Here is a 27,474-nt window from a genome sequence, read left to right as displayed (position 1 = left end):
GAATTAGCTCCCAATGGTGGTAAACACAAGATTCTCTACTTTGTAGAAACCAAATGAATGGGACTTCCCCCCTACTGGTAAAATGTTTGTATGTGAAATGCTAATTATATAATTCTGTGATGGACTATGTCAATCAGTGGATTCTTCAAAGACCTCATTGTGCTTGGAGTGACAAGATTGGTAGTGATTCATAATTGGTGAACCATCAAAACCACTTGAGGGCCTGGCGACGTGGCCTAAAGGCTAAAGTCCTCGCCTTGAACGCGCCCCGGGATCCTATATGGAAGCCGGTTCTAATCCCACCAGCTCCACTTCCCATCCAGCTCCCTGCTTGTGGCCTGGGAAGGCAGTTGAGGAAGGCCCAAAGATTTGGGGCCCTGCACCCACGTGGGAGACCTGGAACAGGTTCCAGGTTCCCGGCATCGGATCGGCGCAGCACCGGCCCGTTGATGCTCACTTGGAGAGTGAATCATTGGATGGAAGATCTTCCTCTCTGTCTCTCCTCTCTGTATATCTGACTTTGTAATAAAAATAAATAATTCTTAAAAAAAAAAAACCCAAAAAACTACTTGAGCAAGAACCTCAGAGCATGCCCTACATCCGGGACCTGGGGAGGGTGAAAAATGGGGTGGGCCTTCTCCCTTAATACTCCCCTTTAAACATGAAGGAAACAATGTGGAAATAATAGTCATACCCACTTCCCTATAGCACTTGAACCTTTCTTTACCCTAATTAACTATGTAAAGATTGTCAAAAATATAATAAAAAAAATAAATAAACATGAACTGACAAAAAAATGTTAATTATATGGAAGCTAGTTATGTAAACCCTAAACTCTGCTTTGAAGCTGTGAGCTGACATCTGGCAATGCCCATCCCACTGGGCTCCCCTCGTGCAAGAACCGAGGTGGCTGCTGTCAGTGCCAGGGTGAGCTCACAGGCAGGTGGCGGGACTGTGCCTGGAAGCGGACCACAGCCAAGCCCTGTCCCAGGTGTCCCAGGAACTTTCCCTGATGTTCTCTCTAGTGACGAACAGCCCACTGAGGTAGCCACACACAACCTTGAGAGGCCACACACCAACACTTGGGACAATTCATGGGGTAGTTTGACAACACTTCCAGCTCATCTTTTTTTTTTTTTTTCAGATGGATGGGTAAAGAAACCAGCCATCAGAGTGCCTCTTCATAGTTCATCTAGAAGTCAGCGTCCAAGGTGAAAGAGTTTTCCGATGGACTTGACATCACTCCCATCCTCTGGTACTCGCCTACCCGTTTTTCAAAGTAGTTCATCTTCCCTGCCAGTGAACTGTTCTCCATGCAGTCAAACGGATTATCTACCCTGAAAATCTTGCTGAAGCCGAGCTCCAGCAGCAGCAGCCTGTCTGCCACGAACTCGATGTACTGCTTCATCACAGCGCAGTGCATGCGGATGAGCTTGACGGGCAGGGCCTCCGTGAGGAACTCCTGCTCGATCCGCACGGCGTCGACCATGATCTCCCTCACTCTCTGTTCAGAACATGAGGCAGGCGAAGTCGCAGTGCAGACCCTCGGCCCTGCTAATGAGTTCATTGGAGATCAGGCCTCGCTGCTTGAGCCAGAAGACGGACGCGAAACAGCCAGGGAAAAGAAAACGCCTTCCACTGCAGCAGAAGCTACGACCTGTTCTTTAAAGGTCGCCTCTTTGTCCTCCAATCCAGTGCAAGGCCCAGTCGGCCTTCTTCTTGACACAAGGCATCGTCTCGATGGCGCTAAAGAGGAATTCCCGTTCCTTGCGGTACTAAAAGGAAGTGTTAGAATAAGGAAATATTTCTGGGTGGAGATCGGTGTATACCATCAAGGCACAGTGCACCAATAAGAAACAGGTGGCCTCTTCATACCTGAGGCGAAGCCCCGCCCCACTGCCCCTCCCTCCAGAAACTCAAGTGTCCGCCCTCTTCGCCATCTTAATCCTGGTTGGCTGCGCATGCTCTGACACCATGCGTTCAATTACGCGCGCCCAGGGAACACGATAGAACACCGCGGGATCTTCTTTGCTTTTCTGGCGCCGCTGTATCCCTGGTTGTGCTCCCGGGAAGCGCAGGTGGCTGAGCCGGTGCTGCCTTGTGAGCTCCTTCTCGCAGGAGCCCCTGGAGGACGCTCGACCCCTGAGGAGCTGGAAGCGGTGAGTGTGCGAGCATCTCCTGAGGCCCCGGGGCGGGAGGGCGCCGGTGGCGGGACCTTGGGTTCCTCACTGCGGGACTGACCTGGAGCCTCAGGACACACCTCGTGCAGTGAGGAGGGGAGAGTGCCTAGGCACAATTGCACCTTGATTTAGGGCCTTTTTCTCTCCTTTTTAATTTGACCTATCTTTTCTCCATTTTTTAAAGATGTATTTATTTTTTAGTGGACAGTCATATTTTACAGAGAGGAGGAGAGACAGAGAAAGCTCTTCCGTCTGCTGGTTCACTCCCGAAGTGACCGCAATGGCCGGAGCTTTGCCGATTCCGAAGCCAGGAACATGGAGCTTCTTCCGGGTCTCCCACGCGGGTGCAGGGTCCCAATCCCAAGGCTTTTTACCGTCCGGCACTGCTTTCCCAGGCCACAAGCAGGGATCTGGATGGTTACTGGGGCTGCCAGGATTGTTCTGGTAGCCATTTGGGATCCTGGGCGCAGGCAAGGACCTCAGGACTTTAGACACCAAGCTGCCTCTCCAGGCCCAACATTATCTGTTTAAGAGAACTGTTTTCTGTGCACAGTAGGTGTGAGAGAAAAGCAATGATTGCCACTTGACACAGCACAGGAAGGGATGGATCACTGCCCTGTGGGTGTGTGTGACTGTGGTTAAGATGACATTGGGACTCCTGTGTCTCCATCAGAATGCCGGGGTTTCAGTTCTGTTCACATGCAGTGTGCAGCTAATGCCCAGGCTGGGAGGCAGCAGACATGGCTTGGGCACCAGTGTGAAAAACCAGGTTATTTTCAGCCTTGTGCCATTTGTGGGTATGGGGGAGGTGAGCCCGTGGATGAAAAGGCCTGCCTTTCTATCTCTGCACAGTAAATAAACAAAACTAAGTTAAGTTTCCACAGTCTTAGTACATCTCCTATTAGCTAACTTAAGTTGCAGACGTTATATCAGAATGTCCTCAGTTTGTGAGCCCTCTTGAATAATTTATGTGATCCTGAGTACACTCTTTCCTTTTTGTTTTGTAGTTTCAAAATTGTAGCCAACAACCAATTTATCCTTGCTGTCTCATTCCCCAGAAGGATAGCAATAGAATGGGGGTTGCCGGGTCCCAGCATGATGACCTAGCAGCTGAAGTCCTTGCCTTTAACCCTCCGGGATTCCAATTTCGTGCTTGTTCTAATCCGGCAGCTCCACTTCCCATCCAGCTCCTTGCTTGTGGACTGGGAAGGCAGTCGAGGACGACCCAAAACCTTGGGATCCTGCACCTGCGTGGGAGGCCTGGAAGAAGTTCCAGGCTCCTGGCTTCGGATCAACACTGCACAAGTTGTTGCAGTCAGGTGGGGAGTGAATGATTGGACAGAACTTCTTCCTCTCTGTCTCTCCTCTCTGAATATCTGACTTTACAATAAAAAAGGAAAAAAACTTAAAGAAAGAAAGAATAGGGGTTGCCATTTAGTGTGGCAGCAGTGCCCTAAAACGGGAGGATATCCGTGGTATTCCCTCTAGTTTATAAGCTAATTGACCCCTTGGATCATTAATATTTTCTGTACCTACCAGTTGAAGGATATTATGACCCTGGAAAGTCAGAGAGCACAGGATTGCAATTGGTTGGATTGTGTTTGAATGATAACAAGCAAATGGATACCTTTTGTGTAACTGATTGGATATCATTTATATGAGAACAGTTGAGTGGACAGAATGAGAACACTTGGTAGGATATACAAAACAAAGGAGTTCCAAACAAGAGTATAGAATCAGTTGATGGGTTTTGTTGATAAGCTCAATAATTCCTCCCTTATCACATATGACCCTCAGTGTATAAAGTCTGATGCCACTTACAAACGTCCACTATTGACCATCAGTCAGTAGTCCATGCATGTTATGGGCTGCACACACCAAGTCCATTGCTGCGGAACAGCGACACCTAGCCACAGCCTCATTCCTAGGTGACATATTAGTATCAAATAATTAGAAGCTGATATGTAAAGGGCAATGCAGAAATGATTGATGCATTCTGGGTTCTCTCAGCGCCGCCTACCTAGGGAGTAAAACCTTTGCAAGGGCCCAGCTAAACCCTCAGAGTATGTTCTTGGGGTACACAGCAGCTTCGTTTTGCATGCTCAAGTGGGTTCAGTCAGAGGAGAGCTTGTACCAAAAAAGAATCTTTGCCAAGGTAAAATTCTGGTGGCCTAGAGCACTTAGAAATTTGTGAGTGTGTTAGCAATTGGTTGAATAAGTTATTTCAGAGAATATTTGCAGTGGTCCAGTTCCAGTGACAGAGGTTATAAATGTGTAAGTGTATTTGAATGGTTTGCTAAAAAGTTACTTTTGTGCTCAATATCTGGCCCGAGGATCTTAAGACCCTGGGGATTTACTGAGACATAAGAGCCCTGGTCTGTGGAACTTGAACCTGTCAGACCCTAGATAAGGTTCTGCTAAGGAGATAGCTCGGGGGGGGGGGGGGGGGGTCCCTGGGTAACTGCTTAAAGGACACAACAACCAGAGTTAAGACCTATCATCCACCAACATTAACTTGCTGCTGGGCATAGAGTTTGAACCTTGACCCTGAGGCCTCTACTAACTCTATATTAGGGAAGAATGGAATTGCTTTGTAATTGACTGTTTGGAATTGCTTTGTAATTGACTGTTGATGGTAAATTGGTATTAAACAGACATAACACAGCTGGTGTTAGAAGTGATAAAAGAAAATCCCAGTGATCACTCTAACTTTGGAACCTGTGGCTGCAGAAGAGAACTCAGCTGCTGGAGGAGGCACGCCAGGCTGTGAGGAGTTCCCAGGTCCACTTTGTCACATTTCTGGCTGCTTAGAATCCCCTCAGTCAGTGAGATGGGCCCCCAATGTGCTCTGTGTCCTCAGTCGGAGTGATCCCCAAGGCCTGGGAAAGGGGGAAGCTGCTGAGTGTGGGTCTCCCTGTGAAGTGTAAGCAGGCTGCTTCCCAGAGCTCATTCTCTGTCATGTCTTTGTGCTTTGATTTATAGTTTGCTCACTTATGGAGTGATCGCGTGCCCTGATTGGGATGTTACATCTTTGTTTTCTTGCATGGAAGCTGGGTTTACTCAGTGATCTCAAAGCAAGAAAAGAAAACATCTTGGCAATTTTATTTTCTGCCAAGTTTCAGTAAGACTGAAAGCAATATAAACTGAATGCCTAGTGAGAAAAAAGCCTTTGTCAGTTCAGGTCTTGGTCTTTCCTGCTGTTGTTCACAGAGGTGACTGCATCCTGCCTCTGTCTGATGTTTGATGCTTTGGATTGCTTAAAATATATTTATTTGGTAATGATGCTTTTGATTGCTTAAACTTTATTTCTTTGTTAATGTAGCACAGCCAATCAAGCTGCTACCTGCATGTGGGTGCCATTTCAAGATCTGACGGCCTCAGTTACAATTCTGCTCCTCACTAGCACATCTGGGAAAGCAGCCCAGGTGTCACAGGTGCTTGGGTCCCTGCTCCCTGTGGGACACACAAAGGAAGCTCTAATTCTCTTGCTTTTGCCTGGCACAGCAAGTGTTACCATATATGGAGTGAACCAGCAGAAAAGATGATCTCTGATTCTCTCTCTGTGCCTTTCTAGTAAAAAAAAAAAAAAAAAAAAAAAAAGCTTTAAAAATATGCATTGCCTTATTTTCAAGTGAAAGTTAATAAAAGAGAGAGATCTTCTATCCAATGGCTCTCTCCCCAGATGGCCCAAATGAGCAATCCTGCACCAAGCAGAGTCCTGGAGCCTGCAGCTTCCTCCAGGTCTTGCATGTGGGTGATCAGGGCCCAGGCACTTGGATGATCTCCCACTGCTTTTCCCAGGTGATTACAGAGAGCTGGGTTGGAAGTGGAACAGGTGACTCCATATGGGATGCTGGTGTTGCAGTTGGCAGCTTTACATATTAGACCACAATGCTGGCCTTTGCTTTCGTTTTTGATACTGGTGACAATGTTTTTCTTGCTTTTTGTTTCTCATATGCTAATTCATAGTAGGTATTTTACATATGGGGCAATGTTCTTAGGTTACAACTCATGCAGAAGTTCTGATCCTGTTTGAGTTATTGGCAGGCTAGAGTGAAGTCTAACGTTTATTTCTTGTGCACTTAACTTATTTTGTGATTCTCTAGGACTTGGTTTGACTTTATTTTTTCGTGTGGTGTGAACTGATATCTGTGTGGTCAGATTGCTGGGCACTGACAATGTGGCACTAACTTGTCCTGGTTACTGCCAGTCGGTGTGGACTCCTGCTTGCTGTTCTCTGAGATTTCCCTTCAAATAATGCTCTGCTGTGTATAGGATCACTGGGATTAAGCAGGTGATCCTCAAAAAATAATTTTTAGGGCCCGGCAGCGTGGCCTAGCAGCTAAAAGTCCTCGCCTTGAAAGCCCCGGGATCCCATATGGGTGCCGGTTCTAATCCCGGCAGCTCTACTTCCCATCCAGCTCCCTGCTTGTGGCCTGGGAAAGCAGTCAAGGACGGCCCAATGCATTGGGGCACTGCACCCGCGTGGGAGACCTGGAGGAGGTTCCTGGTTCGCAGCTTCGGATCGGCGCGCACTGGCCCGTTGCGGCTCGCTTGGGGAATGGACGGAAGATCTTCCTCTCTGTCTCTCCTTCTCTCTGTATATCTGACTTTGTAATAAAATAAATAAAAATCTTTAAAAAAAAAAGGCTGTTGCCATGACCTTCGTTTAAAAAAGAAATTTTATTCATGTGTTTTATGTATAAAAATCATGGAGACAGAGCGATCTAAAATCTTTGCCTCACTCTTTAATTTGCTGCAAGATTGACAAGGTCCGACCAAAAGCTGGAGCCAGAACTCAGTGTGTTTCCATGACAGCAGTTGCAAAGACGCATATGCATTTAAAGATTTCCTGCCAGCTTCCAGGGAGTGCATTAGTAGCAAGATGGAATTTTGTGGAGCCATAACAAACCCAGGTTTTTCCTGTGGATAGCAGAAGCCCAGAGCCTTAAGCCATTGCCACTGCTTTCCAAGGTTTACCTGAACACATAGCTGGAATCAGAACTAGGAGTGGAAGCTAGGTACGGTAGTGTAAGATGGAAGTTCCTTACCTGCTAGGCTAAGCACTCATCTTATGACTTGTGTTATTTTTTTTGAGATTTGTCTATTTTTATTGCAAATTCAGTTATACAGAGAAGAGGAGAGACAGAGAGGAAGATCCTCTGTCTGATGATTTACTCCCCAAGTGAGCCACAACGGCCGGTTGGTGCTGAACCAGTCTGAAGCCAGGAGCCAGGAACTTCGTCCAGGTCTCCCACGTGGGTGCAGGATCCCAACGCCCTGGGGCGTCCTCGACTGCTTTCCCAAGCCACAGGCAGGGGACTAAATGTGAAGTGGGGCTGTCAGAATTAGAACCGGTGGCCACATGGGATCCTAGCATGTTCAAGGTGAGGACTTTAGCCATAGGCCAATTGGCCAGGACCATCATTGTTGTTTAACTGAGCTACACTGATTAAATTTGAATGCCTTCCTGTAATTTTAAGTATGGGTATGGTGGAGTGAATGCACCTCTCTTCAGTGCACCTACTTCTAATCCTGGCAACTCTGCCCTTTCAATCCAGCTTCCTACTGCATCTGAGAAGCGTCTGGTGGTGGCATAAGCAATTGGATGTCTCCCACCCACATGTGAGATGCAAGAGGGGGACCTGGAGTCAGTGTGACACAGCCACAGCAGTTAAAGGCATTCAGAAAGAAAATTGTGCAAAACATCTGTTTTTCTGCCATTCTTGCTTTTAAGTGAATAGACATAGTGTAAGTAAAGCAGTATGACTATCTTTCCATCTACGTTGAAGGTTAGATTTTCCAGCAGTAGCTTATACAACATCACTGTAAATCATGTACCAGGTGAGCAAGAGGTTCAATGGCAAAAGCAACACTGACTTTTGATGACAAGGTTGTGTATATTTGAATAACCCTTAGGATCAATGTTGTGATATAACATCTCACATTGCTCCATGCAATGCCAGCATTCCATATAGGACCAGTTCTAGTCTGTCGTGTTCACATTCTGATCTAGCTCCCTGCTAATGAGCTTGGAAAACAGCATAATATGCGCCAGTTCCTTGGATGGCTGCACTCCTGTGGAGGACCTGAGTGGAGTTCCTGGTTTGAACCTGGATCTGGTTGATTATTGTGGTCACATGGACAGTAAACAAGTGGAGGAAAGTACCTTGAGTTACGTGGTGACTATGGGTTTGTCATGTGTAGATACTATTTGATTGGGGTATATGTCTACATACCCAAATTGAGGTATATCCAGGTATATCTACACATAGTTATAGGTTTGCACAGCTTATAGATATGTAAGGCATACAAAAGAAATGTAGAATTGTATTGAAAGTTGTCTGTAAGATGGTTTCAATACTGCTTATCCTTCATCCTGTTTATGTACAATATTTAGGTGGTTGATTTGTATTCATTGCCCCATTGTCTGCATCCTCAGGTTAGATATATCTTGATTATCATGTGTAAGTTTATTGGTGTTTTGTTGGATTCATTTTGCATGTATTAGAATTTTGCATGTATTTTTATCAGGTATACTAGTCTGTAATTTTTTTAACTGGATTTCTTGGGTATGAAAAGTTATTTCAGAAGAAACATTGAAAAATAAATAGATAGAAAACCAACTGTGCAGCAATGGGGATAGCTTTTTTACTGAGCCATTCTATTGTGTTTTTCAATTTAAAACACTGTCAGATGTAGGGTAAGATCTCCCAACTGCTGATTCAGTCTAGTTTTGGAAGCTAAGTATTGTTAGGCTCAGCATAAGTTTGGAAGTGCTTTCTCTCGCAGATTTTTCCAAGAATTTGAAACAATTTGGTGTTAATTTAGTAGTGAAGACACTTGGTGTTGACATCTTGTTTACGTTTTTATTCCTGATTTGAATTTTGTTATTTACCTATTGTTTTTAAGAGTTTTTTTTCTTTTGCTTTTATTTTAATTTTTTTTAGTTCTTTTTCATGGGAAAGGCAGATCTACAGAGAGGAAGATCCGATGGTTCATGCCTGCGTGTTTGCATTGGCTGGAGCTGAGCCGATCCAAAGCCAGGGTCCCAAAACTCTGGGCCATCCTTGATTGCTTTCCCTGGCCACAAGCAGATAGCTGCATGGGAAGTGGGGCTGCACGGATTAGAACCAGCATTCATGTGGGATCGTGGTGTGTTGAAGGCAACTACTTTAACTGCTGAGTTATCGCACAGGCCCTGTAAAGTTTGTAGAGGCTTTCTGATTCAGATGGTAGGCTAATAAGTATCCAGAAATTAACCATTTCTAACAGTTTTTTGTTTATAATTACTCCTAGTAGTCTGTAGTGCTCCATTGCATTCCTTCATTTTTTTTTTTTTTTCAGTATGGACTTATCTATATGGAAGACAGAGTTGTAGAGAAAGAGCGAGAGTTAAACAGAGATCTCCATTGGCTGTATCCCTCTCCAAGGAACCACAATCACTAATGCAGGACCAGGTTGAAGCCAGGAGTCAGTGGATTCTTCCAGTTCTCCCACATCAGTACAGGGACTCAAGCACTTGGGCCTTCCTCTGCATCCCCATGTGCATTAGGGGGCTGGATGAGAAATGAAGCAGCCAGGACTTGAAGTGGCATCCACATGGGATGGTCACACCACAAGCACTGGCAGAACCCACTCTGTCACAGGCAGCCCCGGTGCATTGTACTTCCGTGAGAGCAATTTTCTTATGTTTATTTTTCTTTTTGGTTTTATGTACTTAAGTCTACTTTTTTTCTTGATCTAGCTAATGGTTTATTAAATTTGTTTTTCTATTTAAAAATTAATGCTTCCTTTATCTTCAGTATTGCAAAATTGAGTTTACTGATTTCCTCACCAATCTTCATTTTGAATTTTTTTTTTTTAGTTTTTTTTAGACATTTATTTATTTTTTATTACAAAGTCAGATATACCAAGAGGAGAGACAAAGAGGAAGATCTTCCGTCCAATCATTCACTCCCCAAGTGACCACAACGGCTGGTACTGCGCCGATCCAGAGTCAGGAGCCAGGAACCTCTTCCAGGTATCTCACATGGGTGCAGGGTCCCAAACATTTGGGCCGTCCTCGACTGCCTTCCCAGGCCACAAGCAGGGAGCTGGATGGGAAGTGGAGCTGCCGGGATTAGAACCGGCTTCCATATGGGATCCCAGGGCATTCAAGACGAGGACTTTAGCCGCTAGGCCACGCCACCGGGCCCAATTTTGAATTTTCTTTTACTGTTCCTAGATTTGCGTTTTTATTTTCTGGGACTTGGAGATCAGTATTTAGGTAGCGTGTTTGATATTTTGTTGTTGCTGTTTAGGTGTTGGGCATCTGAAGTCATAGCTTTTGATCTCTGTATTTCTCTGATGATGGTGGGCTTCTTTCTTATTGGCTATGGAAAGTATAGTTACAAAGAAGAGTGTGCTTTGGTTGCCATGACATAATACTATAGAATGTGTCTTTAAGGGCAGGACAATAATAGGCTTGGTTTCTCCTGAGGTCACTCCCTGGCCAGCTCAGTCCCCATCTTCCTGTACCCTCACAAGGCATTTGCTCTGTCCGTGTGCATCCTTCTCTAATGGAGCCTAAGTCCATTTTTAAACAGGACTTTGCAGTTATGATGTTAGTTTCCAGTAATCACCTTCTTAAAACGTGCTGTGTTAAGGAAGAGTCACATTGGTGGTCTACCCTTCATGTTACAAAATTGAGGGATAACCATTTCTTTCCATAGCAGTTAGAAGGTACCCTACGATGTATCTACAGAAACAACCATCTTTGAAGTTGATTTGGTGTTTGAAATTAGTGTTATGCTTACTCATAGCTTCGTTTAAAATATTGTCACATATACACATACCTGTACACATACGCATACACACATATCTGTCAGCACTTACACATGCCTGTATATGCATAAACATGAAAATGTTTGGTAATCATATGGTAAATCCGCAGGACAGATAAAGTAGAAGAAATGATAAAAATTAACGTGTGTGCTATAATATTTTTACAGTTTCTAAAATAGAAGCTCTAAATTTTGAAAAATCAAGCAATGCAAACTCACACAGTACAGTCTTCCTCCATAGTCAACATGAGGAGTGTTTCCTTATGTCCATACACACTTCAAATCGCTGTTACGGGAAAGTAGTATTTGGGACTAACTGGAACATGGAACGATATACTTCTAAAAACAAACCTGCTATCATTATAGCACAATTTTGGTTATTTTCTTAAAGTATCTACTAAATTAAAAACAAGGGAGAAGTAATTATCTACATTAAAAACAGGGAAGGAATTAATTATCTACATTAAAAACAGAGAGGAACCTTGAGTAGCAACATCTGCACAGGAATGACGGCGGAGGTTGCAGCCTGCTCAACAAGTTCTGTGCCGCATGATTTCACGGGATACTCTGGCCACACTGTCCTGCTTGCTGTGGCCCTCGTTGCCCAAGGCAGACTTTGCAATCCAGCAGGCTGCCAGGCAAGTCAACAAATCTGTTAAATCTGTTACTCCCAACACAAAGCAAGAACAGAAAATTGCACTGTGGTCTCCCATGTGGGTGTCAGGAGCCCAATCCCTGGCATCATTCACTGCCATGTCAGGTGTATTATACAGCTGAAAAGAAGTAGAATGGCTGGTACAGCAACTGGTGCTGTGATGACAAGATGCCAGCATTACAAACGGTGGCTCAACCTGTTGCATCTCAAGGACAACACTGGTAAAAACTATTTTAAAGAAAAGAAAATTCTTACGAAGTTTCTCAAAGTGGTGTCAAAGAGCAGTTGGAGACATTTGAAGAGGAAAAGTCAAAATTGATCAAGGCAGGGAGACTCCGTGTTATTTGAATCTAGAACTGGTTCCTCCCTCCCCCATCCTGACCAGGTCACAGGGGAACTACACACCAGGCAATTGCAACTGAGAATACAGACCTCCACCTCCTACTGACTGCCAGCAGAACAGGGCATCACCACTTTTGCTGTGCTTCAGAACCATGCTCTGGCTGAGTGGTGCTGAGCGGTATGGGTCCAGAGCCTGCTAGGGTGATGAGACTGTTGAGCACGGGGGCACCTGGATCCCATCTTCACCATATTTAGCACATTGGTGTGACTTTAGATTGGAAGTATTAAAGGCACTAGGGAGAAATTCAAAGAGTACTGAGGGTTTTTTTCTTTTTCTGTTTTTTTGAAATAAACATTATTTTATAATCCTTTTTAAAGAGAGCATTAATGAGGGGGAAAAAAGAGACAGAGAAGGATCTGCCATGTGGTGGAACACTCCCCAGATGTCCTCAGTCTGGTCCTCATTAGGGACTTGGAGCTGCTTGCCCTCCCCCATGGGTATAGGAGCCTAAGGATTTGGATCATCCTTTGCTACTTTCCCAAGCCATTGGCAGAGAGCTGGATTGTAAGTGGAGCAGCCTGGACTCAAACTGTCTGGGATTCCAGCAATAATGGTGGACATGTAGCCACTGGATGCTAGTACATCTTGTTACATGTTTTTTTGTTTTGTTTTGGAGGCAAGGACAGAGAACGTGGAGAGAGTACTCTCAGAAGCTGGCTCACTACACAGATTCTAGTAACATCTTCAGTTGAAATGGGAGCTAATGAGGCAGATATGGTAGGTTAGAAAGTGATTTGGATACTGTAACTTTTTTAAGAATTTTATTTTTATTGCAAAGTGAGATATAGAGAGAGGAGGAGAGACAGAGGAAGATCTTCCATCCGATGATTCACTCCCCAAATGACCACAATGGTCGGTGCTGTGCCGATCCAAAACCAGGAGACAGAAACTTCCTCAAGGTCTCCCATGTGGGTGCCGGATCCCAAGGCTCTGGGCTGTCCTGACTGTTTTCCCATACCACAAGCAGGGAGCTTGATGGGAAGCAGGGCTGCCAGAATTAGAACCAATCTCTATATGAGATCCTGGCAGATTCAAAATGAGAACCTTAGCCGCTAGGTCACCACACTGGGCCCTGTAATTTCTTTCAAGAGTGCCAGTTTGGAATTTGGCTACTTCTGTTCCAAGCCAGCTTCCTGTTAATGTTCCTGGATAGACAGCAAAAATAGCACACCAACTTAAGTTTCTAACCATCCGAATGGGATCATGAATACAATTTCTCATATTTTGCTTTGGATTTGCTCAACTTGGATCTTATAAATGTGTGCGGAACTTGAGCCACCAGATTTGCTTGTATTGCCAATAAATAATTGTTAGAAGTTTGAAGCTATATGTTAAATCTAAGTATCCAACATACTGAAAGTGTCTACTTGCACTTCACATGTCAGTGATGTCCTATCGGGGACTTGTGCAGGAAGACGTAGTTGAGTCAGGCATGGAAATTGCAGTCAGATCAACACTCTTGGTTGTGTTTATCCCCAGCAGAAACTTCACCACTATGGTCAACTTGAACAGTTTTTAGAAGATTTGAAAAAGAAAAATTTTGATGGTGGTGATGATCAAAACTGAAAAACAATTACATTTATAAATTTTCTGGTGAGTTCTACTCACATCTCAAGCATCCTGTTTAAGGAAGTTTCAGCCCCAGCATGATAGCCTAGAGGTTAAAGTCCTCACCTTGCATGCCCTGGGATCACCTATGAGTGCCGATTCATATCCTTGCTGCTCCACCTCCTTTCCAACTCCCTGCTTGTAGCCTGGCAAAGCAATTGGGTGTCCCAAACCCTGGGGACCCTGCAATTATGTGGTAACCTGGAAGAAGCTCCTGGCTGCTGCTTCAGATTGGTTCAGCTCCAGCCATTGTGATCACTCAGGAAGTGAACCAGTGGATGGAAGATCTTTGTTTCTCTTATTCTCTGTTAACTCTGTCTTTTCAATAAAAATAGGCAAGTTTACTATCTCAAACTTCTATTCACATTAAATGTGATTTTCCTCTGTAAGCTAGCTGTACATTTGTATGTTGACAGTGATATGAATGTAACATTGAGGGATAGTCGCAAAAATTGCATGAATTACAATGATTGTTTCAGGGCCAAGATCTTTTCGGGAAAGGTGGTTTAATGTGTTTGTCTTTTTAAGGCTTGCAGTATAAAATGAATTTAAAATTTTTACAAAACCTTTTCTTTGGGGGAAGTGTGGGGGACAAGTTCTGTCCATTGATTCACTCTCCAAGAAGCTGCAATGGCCGGAGCTGTGCCAGGCCAAGCCAGGAGCCCGGAGTCCCTTCTGGGCTTCCCACGCAGGTGCAGCGTCGCAAGGCTTCTGGGGCATCCTGACTGCTTTCCCAGGTGTCAAGCATGAAGCTGGATGGGAAGTAGGGCTACAAGGGTTAGAGCCGCTACTCCTATGGGATCCCAGGTACATGCAGGGCAAGGACTTTAGCCACTAGGCTACCATGCCAGGCCCCTGAATTAATTTTTTTAGTGTATGATCAGACACCAAAGGTACATGAGAATATTTTTAGTAGTAATGAGTCAAAAAGACTAATATTTGCTGGCATTGTGGTGCAGTGTGCTAGTCCCTGCTGATCATGCTGTGCACAATATTGCAGTGCCCGATCGATTCATGGCTACTCCTGATTCTGATTCCTGATAATTCCTAGGAAGGCAGTGGAATTGGCCAAGACTTGGATATCTGCCACCCATGTTGGAGAAGTAGACAGAATTCATTGCTGCTGTTTCCTGGCCCAATGATCTTGTCTCTGTTTCTGTACCAGTACCAGGCTGTATTGATTCCCACTGACCTGTAGTATGTCTTGAGGTCTGGAATCATGATTCCTCCAATTTCACTTTCATTATTCAGGATAGGGCCCAGCAGCGTGGCCTAACAGCTAAAGTCTTCTCCTTGAATGCCCCGGGATCCCAATATGGGTGCCGGTTCTAATCCTGGCAGCTCTTTCCCATCCAGCCCCCTGCTGTGGCCTGGGAAAGCAGTCTAGGACGGCCCAAAGCTTTGGGACCCTGCACCCGTGTTGGAAAACTGGAAGGAAGTTCCTGGCTTGGTAAATACCTCCAATGAAAGAATCTCAACTGAATTTGAACTATGGTAATGCAATAAGGTGGAGCAATCCAACGTGGTGGGAGGGTTTTTGGAGGGGTGGGGGGGAATGTCAGTGCAAATAAAAATGTGCCACATAATGCAATGTAATTAATTTAAAAAGTCATAATAACAAAAAAAAATAAAAAGTCTGATGCTGTTAGTAAACTTTGGCTGTTGACCATCAGTCAGTAGTCCACTGATGCCATTATCGTCTCCGTGCACCAAGTCATTCGCTGCAGGACAGCAAACAGCTCCAATAGTCTCTTCATTGAGTCTTTTTAATCTTTACTTTTTGATGCAGTGTGTCATGTTTATGGATTTGTGTGTGTTGAAGCATCACTACATTCCAGGGATAAATCCTGGTCTTGGTTAAGTGATTTGTCTGATACACTGTTGGATTCTGTTGGCTATTATTTTATGTAGGAATTTTGTATCTGTCTATTCATCAGAAATTTCAGCTTGTACTTCTCTGTTGTCTCTCTATCTGGCTTTGGTATTAAAGTGATATTGGCTATATAGGAAGAGTTTGGAAGGATTGTCTCCCTTTGTGTTGTTTTGAGTAGATTATGGAGGATTGGTGTCATTTCTTCTTGAAATGTTTGTTAGAATTCAGCAGTGAAGCCATCTGGTCCAGCACCTAACTTGGCTGGGATGGATCTAACTACTGTTTCAATCTCCATCCTTATTATATGTGTATCTACATGATTAATTGTATCATGATTTGATTTTTGGTAGATTGTAGAATATGTCCAAAAATCTGTCCATTTCTGCTAAGTCTTCCAGTTTGTTGGTGTGCAGTCGTCTGTATAGTTCTTGATTATTCTAGGGATGTTCGAGGTATCCATTGCTATAGTTCCTTTTTTGTCACTGATTCTATTGATTTGCATATTTTCTCTTCTTTTTTTGATTAGTTGGGTTATCAGGCAATCCATTTGGGTGATTTTTATCAAAGAACTTGCTTTTTTATCCATTGATCTTACATACTGTTTTTTGGTCTCTATTTGTTTTTTTTCTTCTTATTTTTGTTATTGTTTGTCTTTGCTAATTTGAAATTGTTTTTGCTGCTTTTTTTTTTTTCCCTAGATCCTTCAGAAGTAGTATTGACTCATTTACTTGATGCTTTATTAATTTCTTGACAGGCATTGAATGAAACTTTTGTCTTAACACTGCTTTGATCCTGTCCCATATGTTTTGACATGCTGTGTTGATGACTTCATCCATTTCAAATTTTTTAAAATTCTTCAATTTCTTTCATAACATATTACCCATCCTCCAAGTATTTGCATATCTTCTGGTCTGTTTTGACTTGTTCTCCAGTTTCACTCCATGATGGTCTAAGATGGTGCATGGTATGCTATTGATTTGTAAAAATCTGCTGAGGTATGTTTTGTGACATATGTTAATTGGATGTTACAGTTCCCCATCATTATTGTGTTGGACTCTATTTCTCCCTTTATATCCACTAATACTTGTTTCACATAGGCTAGTGCCCTTGGCATTTGGCATTTGGTGCATTTACATATTGTTGTGATTTGTTTTCCTTGCTAAATGCTGAATGAATTCTTTGATCATTTTGTGGTATCCTTCTTCATCTCTTTTTTTTTCATGTCCAAGTATTTCTATATTATTTTGGTGTATTTTTCTTTGAAATTTATGATACAATTATGTATAGTCTGGGATTCCCCTACCCCTATTTTCCAACCCCCCTCCCATTTTTCCCATAATATCATACTCTTCATAAGAAGTTACAGTTCCAACAATCTGCTATTTAAGTGTGCCCCAACATTGATGGTACAATGTCAGACAGTCCATCATTCCATTGTCTAAATATCTACAACACTTTTGTTGGGAGTTCGTCTTTTGTTTGGAATCAGAGATGCGTGTTCCATTGTGTCTTCTCTTCTGGATATGGTATTCTCCATTACTCTACCACTATACATTGCAATTTGCATAAAGGATTCCTTATATTAGAGAAAACATATGGTATTTCTCCTTTTTGTGATTGACTTAAATCACTGATCATATGGTCTCAAGTTGGGACCATGTAGTTCTAGCAAATTGTATAATTTCATTCTTTTTAATCACTGAATAATATTCCATGGAGTAGATGTGCCACAGTTTTTTTTTTTTTAAATATCCACTAATATTTGTTTCACACAGCCTAGTGCCCTTAGCATTTGGTGCATATACATATTACTGTGATTTTTTTTTCCTGCTAAATGCTGAATGAATCCTTTGATCATTATGTGGTGTCCTTCATCTCTTAATTTTTGCATATCCAAGTATTTTTATGTGATATAAGAATGGTGAGATCAGCTCATTGTCATTTCTACTCACCTGGAATAGCCTTTTTTTTTTCCTTTCACTTTCAGTTTCTGCATATCTTATTGGTGAGATATGTCTTCAGTAGGCAGCAGATAGATAGGTTTTGTTTTTAAATCCATTTTGCGAGCCTATGATATTTGATTGTTGAGTGTAAGCCATTTACATTTTGTATTACTATTCATAGGTAGCATTTTGGTCCTGTCATTTAGCAGTGATTTCCAGTTGTGTGATTTAGGCTTTTTTTGTCATTGTGTTGGGATGTTCTCCAAGTTTACCTTTGTTTTGGTAGCTGCAATTCCTTTTCTTTGTCTGTGGGACACCTTTAAGGATCATCTATAGAGCAGGTCTGGTAGAGATGAATTCTTTGAGGTTTTTGGGGGGGGTGTGCTCATTGTTTTTACATTCTCTTTATTCCTTCCTGTATCTGGCGGGAGGGGAAAGTTAGGGGGAGAATCCATACCCAGCATCCCAACAATCCCAGGGCATGCTCCGAGGGTCCTGCTCAAGTGGTTTTGATAGTTCAGCAGTTCTGTATTGCTGCCAATCTTGACCCTCCAATCATGAAGAAATCTCTTCAGACTCCATCAGCTAACATAGTCCGCTTCAGAGTCTCTCTTTGCCCAGGTATTCACTGCCATCTCTTGGTTGGAGTATTGATTGATTTGTTCTGTCCTCCATCCGCTGTTATAGTACCAGGTGTCCTCTGCAAGTTCCTATAGACTGCCATATCCTCCACGTGCTCCTGGATATGTTGAACTGCTCCATCTGAGCCTCTGATGAGGCTCAGCTTTGACACATGCACTCCGTGGTCAGACCATGCAACCTGCAATTGTCAACATGGTTGGGATTCTGAGATCAGCAGTTCAGTTGAAGGGATCCCTAAAGAAACTTCATCTGAGGTGATCCTAGACCTGATTCTTGTGTGTGCATGCCAATACAGGGCACAGTCTGTAACCCGCATTGGCCTATGTGCACACTGTTAGTTGAAATTGTTGGGTCAGTTGTCTCCAACTCCATGAATTAATAGGTGTTGCAACCCAGCCCAATCCTGCACCACTATCCAGCTCACACATGTGCTGGCAGGTGCCCTTCCCTCCTATACCCCGTGGCAGCATATGCTCGCTGATGCTGCAGCAAAGCCCAACCAGCCCTTACCCAGTCTGTACCCAGTATGTACCAATAGGTACAGTCTAACCAGCCTGGTTTGTCCCCGATCGAGCTTACATGCAGGCAAACAGGGGTTGTAGCCCTGCCCTGCCTGGTCTGCTCCCAATCCTAGCTCTCCTGCTCTCCAGTGAGAATAATGGTCCAGCAGGATATCTCCCTGCAGCCGCCCTACACTGGGTTCACCCACTCTCCCCTGAGTCTCACGTGTGCTAGTTGGGTGCTACAGCCCAGTCTGCTAGTTACAGCCTGCCTGCCTCACCTGGGCATTTGCCAGTGGGTACTGTCGTCTGGCCGGGCCCAGCAGGCCCCAGTCACAACTCTCGCTGGTGGGTGCTGCCACCTGGCCCTGCTCAGGCTGATCTCATCCCTGACTCATGCAGACCAATAGTTGTGGCAGCCTAGCCCAGCATAACCTGCACTCCATCCTGGTTTCTGCACTTGCCAGTTGGCTATGGTTTGCTTGGTCCTGCCCAGTTCACCCCCTTCCAAAACCAACTCACACTTGCCGATGTATGGAGCTACCATGTCCCATCCTTCCTGGCCTTTGTATGAGCTGGTGTGGCCCAACCCAGCACACACCCTTTTTGAGGGTGCTCATGCAGGTGCTGCCTCACTCATTCCTAGCTCCAGTACTGGTGAGCATCGGTGAGTTTCATAGTCATGCCTAGCTCAGCCCTCACCATCCCAACTTTCAAGCGAATCAACAGGACTTGTAGTTCCATAGGGTTGGGCCCATATATCCCCCACAGAATACCCAACCCGGGCTGTGGTTCTCCTGCATGCTGGTTGGTGTCATGCGCCAGTCTAATGTGACCCATCCCCTGATCCAACACTCATTGTCAGGTCCTGAGATCTTCCTGTTAGGCAGTCCCCTAGCCATAGCTTGCATGTGTGCTGGCATGTGGTGGGCAGCCATGTTCCATGCTAACAAGCCCAAACTGGGACTTTGGTGGGCTAGTGCATCAGTGTGACCCCAAAATGCCTTCAGATATCTACCCACCAAACCACCACATCTCAGTTCCTGTTCTTACATGCAAGTACAGTGGCCCTGTTTTTAGGTGTCCGTCTCGATTCATTCCTTACCAACACATCCTGTGGCCTTATCCATGGATGTCCCTAGGCAGTAATTCCATACCCCCAAGACCCCAGAAAGAGCTCGCCACTGGGTAGCCAGCAGGCAGAGCCTGGCACCAGTTTACACACTGGCCACCAACAAGCCCAGGACCTTCCCCCTGCTGAGCAGCATTGCATGGGAAGCAGGAAGTTGGGCCAGCACAGATGCCCCAGCCACGGCCACATGGCTGGGAGACCCAGACACCCCTGCTGTCTCTGCTCAGACCTACCTGGACTCTGCCCAGGCTTTTTTTTTTTTCTAATTTTTCCCCCCTTAAGAATCTGAAATGTGTCACTTCATTCTCTTCTGTTGTGTAGATTTTCCTCTGAGAGAATAGCTGTGAGACTGACTGGGGTTCCTCTATTAAGTAAATTGATTTTTAAAATATTTATTTTTCCTTAATTCAACTGCAAAGAGCTCGATTATGATGTGTCATAGTGAAGATCACTTTTGGTTGACCCTGTTTGGAGTATGTGTCCCTCCTGCATTTTTTTTCCAGTTTATTCTCCAGATTATGGAAGAGCTCAAACATTGCATTATCTCTTTTAGCCAAACTCTTCTTTTTGAAATTTCTGACACTCCCATAAATCTTATATTTAGCCTTTTAGTGATGTTCCTTCACTCTAGAATGTTTTTCTTACCTTGACACTGTCCATTCTTTTAGCTTTTCCACTTTTTTAGTTGTTGTAGATGTTGTTCAATTCAGACATTGTTTCTTCTTCCTTACCTAATCTGTTAAGGTTTTCATTTGAATTTTTTTTAAATTTATTTTTGAGGATATTTTCCTAGTTAATTAGGTTGGGAAATGTGGAGGGTCATGGGAAAGTAGGTGGTAAGAGAAGTCACACCCAGTCTCCGAACTGCCTCAGAACCTTGGTGTGGGGAATGGACACCATGTGTCATCTCAAACCAGGGTCTCCTGTATGGAGCATGTGCCAAGGGTTCTGCTCAAATGGTATCAATAGATCAGTTGCTCTGAAATGCTGTTGATTTTGCTGATTCAAGGATGAGGAAATCTGTCCAAGGTCCACTGGCTGATATAGTCCACCTCAGAGTCTCCATTCAGACATTAGCTGCCAACACTTGGCTGGGGTAGTTGACCAACTTGTTCTGCCCTCCCTCCTTTGTTATGGTACCAGATGTGCTCTGCAGGCTCGAATGGACTGCCATATCCTCCATGTGCATCTGAGTATCTGTCACTGAGGAGGCCCAGCTCTGACACATGCACTCCACGATCAGACCACAGATACTGCAATTCTCCCCATGGTTGTGGTTAGGAGTCCAGCGGTTCAGTTTGGAAAGGATCCTCAAAGAAAACTCATCTGAAGTGATCCCAGACCTGACTCCTGTGTGTGCTTGCCGGTACGGGGTCTGCCTCTGCCTATCCCCCACATCAACCTACGCACACCCTAGTAGTTGCCATCATTGGGTCAGTTCTATCTCCAGCCCTGTCTCTTGCATAAACCAGTGGATGCTGTGGCCCAGCCCAGTTGTTCCAGCCACACACTTGGCACTCACATATACCAGTGAGAACTGCAGCCTAGACAGAATGACCTCCAGTCGTCCTACTGCCCTACCTCCCCAGCTGTGGTTCCTGTGCTTGCCAGTGTGCAGCAAACTGACCCAGTCTTTCCCACATCCCATCCATCTCTGATACATGCCAATGGCTCATACCAACCAGCTCCACTATCCAGCTCACATTGTAGCAACAGGTGTCTGTTACCTCCAGCCCTGGTTCTCATACTTGCCAATGGGAGCCATCAGAGGGGTGCCCACAGTTTCCCTACATGGCCCACTCCTAGCCCCCGATATTGCACTTTGCAGGTGGTTCTACAGTCTAGCTCGACAGGATTTGTCTCAGGTCCTAACACTTTTCAGCTGAGGCTGCAGTCAATTCCAAGCAGCTTGCACTTACTCTGGCTGATGCATGTACCAATGGGCACACTCAGTTAGCCCAGCCTGGCTCTTGCCCAAACCCAGTTCAGATGCTGGCCAACAGATGCTGTAGCCCTGCCAAGCATGGTCTGTCCCTGCCACAGCTCTCTGATTCACCAATGGGAGCAGTGTCCTTGAAGGAGATCCCCGATAGGCCCCCACACTAAGCTCACACCTCAACCCCCCACCCAGATCACGTGTTCTGGCTCAGGCTGCACCCCAGTCTGGCGTGACCCACCTCATCTCGGCATCAGCCATTGGGTGCTGTATCCTAATCAGTCTTGACCCCAGTTCCATCTCATGCTGGTGGGTGTTGCAGCCTAGCCCAGCCCAGCCAGCTCCAAGTCCCAGTCCCATGTGAACTGGCTGGTATTGTAGCTTGAACTGACTTTTCATGTACACTTTCTTGTTTTCAGATTTGGTACTGTGTGATTATGAACTGGCCCAACCTGGCCCAGCCCCAGACCTGACCCCCATGTATGTTGGCAGCCTGCTTCCCAGTCTTAGTTCTTGGCACTCACCTGCAGGGACTGCATCCTGACAAAGGAGTTTCCCAAGCTCCTCTAGCAGGTCTCTTCCCAGTGGGAGATCTTGCATTCACCAGTGGATCTTTGGGACAGCCTGACTTAGTCCACCTCCTGTCCTGGCAGGAACAGTTGCACTGCCCAACCAGTCTAAATGAATTCTGGTTCTTACTGTTGGTTGCTACAGCCTAGCCACAGCTGGACAATTAACTTGTGCTCCGGCCAGCCGAGCCAGTAATTTGGACATGGCAAGGCACCAACAGGAGACCAGTGATGGTGGAAGTCTCTTTGCAGCCTCCCTTTTTACTCCTTATATACTCTTTTCCCCTAGCCCTTATTCAAACAGGATGCCAGTGAGTCTCATCAGGCCAGGTGCTTTTAGCTGCAAGCCCATTTCCTGTGGTGCTCTGTTTAATGAGTGCTAAGCAACTCCTTAGCCTACAACTTGTTATACCACTTTGCTAAACCTTGAATGTCCTTTATTAGTAAATAGTTGAGAGAATGGTCTTGCCAGAACTGTTTTAATTATATATCTTGTAGTGTGTATGTGTATGTATGTATGTACATACTCTTTGATTCACTCCCCATGAGGTCACAATGGCTGGAGTTGTGCCAATCTGAAGCCAGAAGTCTCTTCCAAATCTCTATATGTATACAGGATGCCAAGTGTTTGAGCCATCCTCAGCTGTCTTCCCAGGCCACCAGCAGGGAGTTAGATGGGTAACAGGGCTGCTGGGATTAAAATTGGAGCCCATATGGAATCCTGGCGCATGCAAGGTGAGGTCTTTAGGTGCTATGCTACCGCATCAGGCCAATATATACTTTTAGGTTTACAGAGGAAAAAAAGAAGAGATTGCCCATAAGCTGGATTGTTCCCGAAATCACTGCACTGGTTGTAGCTGAGCCAGTTAGAATCCAGGAGCTTCCTCTAGGTCTCCTGTATGGGTGCAGAGGCCTGAGGAACAGGGAGGTGAAGCAGAAATAGAGCAGCTTGGACTAGAACCAGCACTGTGTGTGATTCCAGGACTACAGATGAGGTCTATCTTGAGCACCACCCTGGCCCCTTCTTGACACCGAAGTTCAGGACATGAGGGTTTATAAAGACAAAAACTGCAAACTGTGAAGGTTTCATAGTTAGCTAAGGCTCGGCTAAATTCAAAACTACCTTATAGATGGAAAAGTATTAACTTAGTAATTACCATCTTATGGCTTAGTAGGCAGAACTCATTTGTTCCTGTAGTGACGGTTGAGCAACCTCCCTAGTGGGTTCAAATGTTTTGCCAAAAAGAATGCGATTTTCTTATTCTGGCATGACTGCAGTTCATGGGTAGAGTTGTACCTGATCTAAGAAGTGGTCCCTAATATCAGGTTTATTACTTCACTATCGGATATCGTGACACTTGGATACTCTGCATGTTAGCATGGGCCATTGGAGATCACTTTTGAGATCCATTTCAGGAAGTTAAGTCAATTTAGAAAAAGACCCCACTGTTTTAGGGCACGTTCTTGCACATTACTAATCTTTTTCTTTTCCGATACTTGGGGTTGTGTAAATACAATATGCTTATAATGACCTTTTTCTTCATTTAATGGCAGTTATTGATTAATGACAATTGAATTTGAAATGCTATGATTTTTTACTTACCAAGATGTATCCACAATTAACCTAAAATACAGATTATGATACAGTATAATTGCCTATAATTATTTTATAAATACTACATTTACTTGAAAGCTAGATTACAGAGAGCAGGGAGATGTTCCATCAGTTGGTTGATTCACTCACAAGATGTCACGACTCTGCCATGCTTAGTTTAGCCATAGGAATCCATCCAGGTTTCCCAGGGGATTCTTGGAACGCACCCACTGTGTTCTAAGACCAATAGCAGGATACTGCACTGGGAGAGTTAAATAGTCAGTAGAAACAAACAAGGCATTTGGGGATCATATGTAATCTATCCCAAGCAGCAGCCCAACCCCCTGTATCAGTACATTCACTCCTCCAAGTCTGATGGTTTTCTCTGGCTGCTGCCTTAATGTAGCTATTTAATGAGGTAAAGTAAAAACACTCTTAAAACAATGTTGCTGTCATATTTAAGGATGTCCCTTGGGCTAAAGCAAATGAATTGGCAAAGCCAAGTGTCATTGATGGTTTAGGAACTGGGAAGTCTCTTTGAAGTCTCAGGAACTTAAATTTGGAGAAATTAATGGAAATCTGTATAGAATAAATGTGCATTATATTTATTTTTCAGGTGTAGACAAAAGTACTCTGGCAGATGTCTGCCTTCTGCAGAGCTGTTAGTATTAACAGCAAGAAGTGTTCTATTGGAAGTCCTTATATGGAGTCCTATGCAAGCAGCTCATCTGTAGAAATAGTGAAATACTCAATACCACCCAATTATTTTTCTGTAGCATAAATTTTAGTGACAATATGATATTTTCTCATGGGATGTGGTAATTTGAACAGTAGTTTTTTTTAAAATAAGTATTTGGCAGTAATATTATTAATACTTTAATTTTCAATGGAACGTCAGATTGCAGAGAGAAAGCTTTTCCATCAGCGGGTTCACTGCAGAAGGAGTTGCAATGGCTGGAGCTGAGCTGAGCTGATGCCAGGAGCTTATTCCAAGTTTCCCACATGAGTGCAGGCGCCCAAGGTATTAGATTGTCCTTGACTGCTTTCCTGGATCTAAACAGGGTGCTGGAATGGAAATGTGGCAGCCAGGATACCAAACAGTGCCCATATGGGATTCCGTCACAAGATGAGAACTTTAGAAATGAGTTTATAGAGCCGAGCCTAGTAACATTATTTCTAAACAAGTAGTAATTGTTTGTATTAACCTAATTATACCTTCAGTTTAATCACTGCCAGTCATTAAAATTATTGATACTGTTTCCAGGCAGATTTCTGGCACTTGTAAAGCACTCTTCCTGCCCAAGAAGCTGCTGATTATTTTTGTTTCTCCAGCTGTTGTGTCTGCTTCCGGTCTTGACATGGCTTACTTAGCACAGTAGGAACCACTGAGGAGACTAAAAGACAAGCAAGCCTGACTCATAACTCCCTCTCTCCACCTTCTCTTGCAGGTGTAGTCCTGCATCCCACTACATCTTCCAAGGCTGGAGAACGCAAACACACCTCCGGTAAGTTATTTGTTTACTTCTCAGCTTGTTGCACATTGTATTTGATGAGCTTCATGATGGTTTTTACACTAAAATAAAAAACCAAGTATGAGATAAAGGAGGTAAAATTCTCCTAAGACCTTAGAGCTGTCAAAAATGATTGTTATTACATGATTCAAATTGAAATGAAGAATTTGTTATTGATTGTAGGATACCAAGTTTCAAATAGCATTTTTAAAAAAGATCCGTTTTATTTGAATTGCAAAGTCGGATATATATAGAGAGAGGAGGAGAGACAGAGAGGAAGATCTTCCATCCAATGATTCACTCCCTAAGTGACTGCAACGAGCCAGTGCTGTGCTGATCCGAAGCCAGGAGCCAGGAAGTTCCATGTCTCCCACTTGGGTCCCAAAGCTTTGGGCGATCCTAAAGTGCTTTCCAGCTCACAGGCAGGGAGCTGGATGGCAAGTGGAGCCGCTGGACACTAACTAGTGTGCATATGGGATCTCGGTGTGTTTAAGACATGGACTTTAGCCGTTAAGCCCCCACCACAGATGTTATAATGAAAATCATTTAGTACCTTCGTGAAAATTAACACTCAAAATTTTGGAGTAGTAGGTGTTTCCAAATATACAAAAACAATTGTTTATTAACAGGATATGAACCAATGTCTATGTGGGATGCCAGTGGCTTTATTTGCTATACCACCGGGCTAGCCCCCCTTTGCATTATGTTTGTTTTTTATTTGACATACAAAGTTGCAGAGAAAAAGGTAATATGGAGAATGAGAGAGAGACGGAGAGATCTTCCATCTGTAACTTTACTTCCCACAGTAAAGTTGCTTGCAATGGCAAGAGCTAAGCCAATCCAAAGACAGAAGCCTCTTTTGGGGTCCCACATAGGTACATGTGGTACATGTGCCCAAGGACCTGAACCATCCTCTTCCTCTCCCAGGGCAACAGCAGGGCAAAAGTCCACTGATACTGACAGCTTTAATGACGCAGGGGCAGACCATGCTTGCTGCTTCTTCAAAGTGATAACCAGGGCTGATTCCAAAGTTTGTGAGAAGGTTAACGATGTAGGCTTGAGTACCATTTTTAATATTACTTTCATCATTTTACACTTCAATCAGTAATGCCTAACTTCAGTGTCTCTTTGTGAACATTTTTGAATGAAGAGCATTGCAATGGATATAAAATGGTATCTCATTGTGGTTGTATTTCATTCACCTAATGACAAACCATTGTGAGCATCATCTTTGTAGAATTGTCTGTTTACTTATTTGTCCAGTTTGGAATTGTTTTTATTGCTTCTGAGTTTTACTGCTTTTATTTTATTTTTTTTATTGGAAAGACAGATACACAGAGGAGATACAGCGAATGAGCTGCTTAGAGCTAATTAGAAAAGTGAAGAAATAAACTTCAGGCAATGTTTTTTTTTTTTTTAAGATTTTATTATTATTGGAAAGCCATATATACAGAGAGGAGGAGAGACAGAGAGGAAGATCTTCTGTCCGATGATTCACTCCCCAAGTGAGCCGCAACGGCCAGTGCGCGCCGATCTGAAGCTGGGAACTAGGAACCTCCTCCAGGTCTCCCACGCGGGTGCAGGGTCCCAAAGCATTGGGCCGTGCTCGACTGCTTTCCCAGGCCACAAGCAGGGAGCTGGATGGGAAGTGGAGCTGCTGGGATTAGAACCAGCCCCCATATGGGATCCCGACGCGTTCAAGGCGAGGACTTAGGCTGCTAGGCCGCACCGCCGGGCCTGGCAAATTGTAATTATAAAAATTATGCAATGATCCAAAAGAGAATTGCATTGCCAAAGATGCTTAATACTAACTCTGGCCGTAATTGACACATGGTATGAAAGGGAAATTGTACAGGAAGGAAACTTAAGAGTATGATTTTTTTTCTCCATTTGTAGGCAGTAGTTTTATTTTGAAACTGACCAGGTAGATGGAGAAAGCAGAGGGAATAGAATAGCATTTCTTGGCAGAGAGCCAGGATGTGGTGTGCCTCTTGAATGGACAGAGGTAGAGTCACTAACATTTTTCAAAGGGTTCTTAGGTTTTTCAGTGTGCCCTGACCTTTCCTTGTCCGGGCTGGAGTCTGTGGGTAAGACGTTTCCCAT

At 44.2% G+C, this 27,474-nt stretch overlaps 1 pseudogene; it reads right to left on the bottom strand.

Moving 5' to 3' along the window:
* Nucleotides 1-1,119: 1,119 nt before the first annotated feature.
* LOC131482761 (ribonucleoside-diphosphate reductase subunit M2-like) lies at nt 1,120-27,474 on the bottom strand (annotated as a pseudogene).

The sequence above is a fragment of the Ochotona princeps genome, chromosome 20 (assembly GCF_030435755.1).
Source record: "Ochotona princeps isolate mOchPri1 chromosome 20, mOchPri1.hap1, whole genome shotgun sequence".
In the NCBI taxonomy this organism is placed as follows: Eukaryota; Metazoa; Chordata; class Mammalia; order Lagomorpha; family Ochotonidae; genus Ochotona; species Ochotona princeps.
Note: the sequence above shows the minus strand (reverse complement) of the source record. Positions and strands in the feature narration are given on the sequence as shown.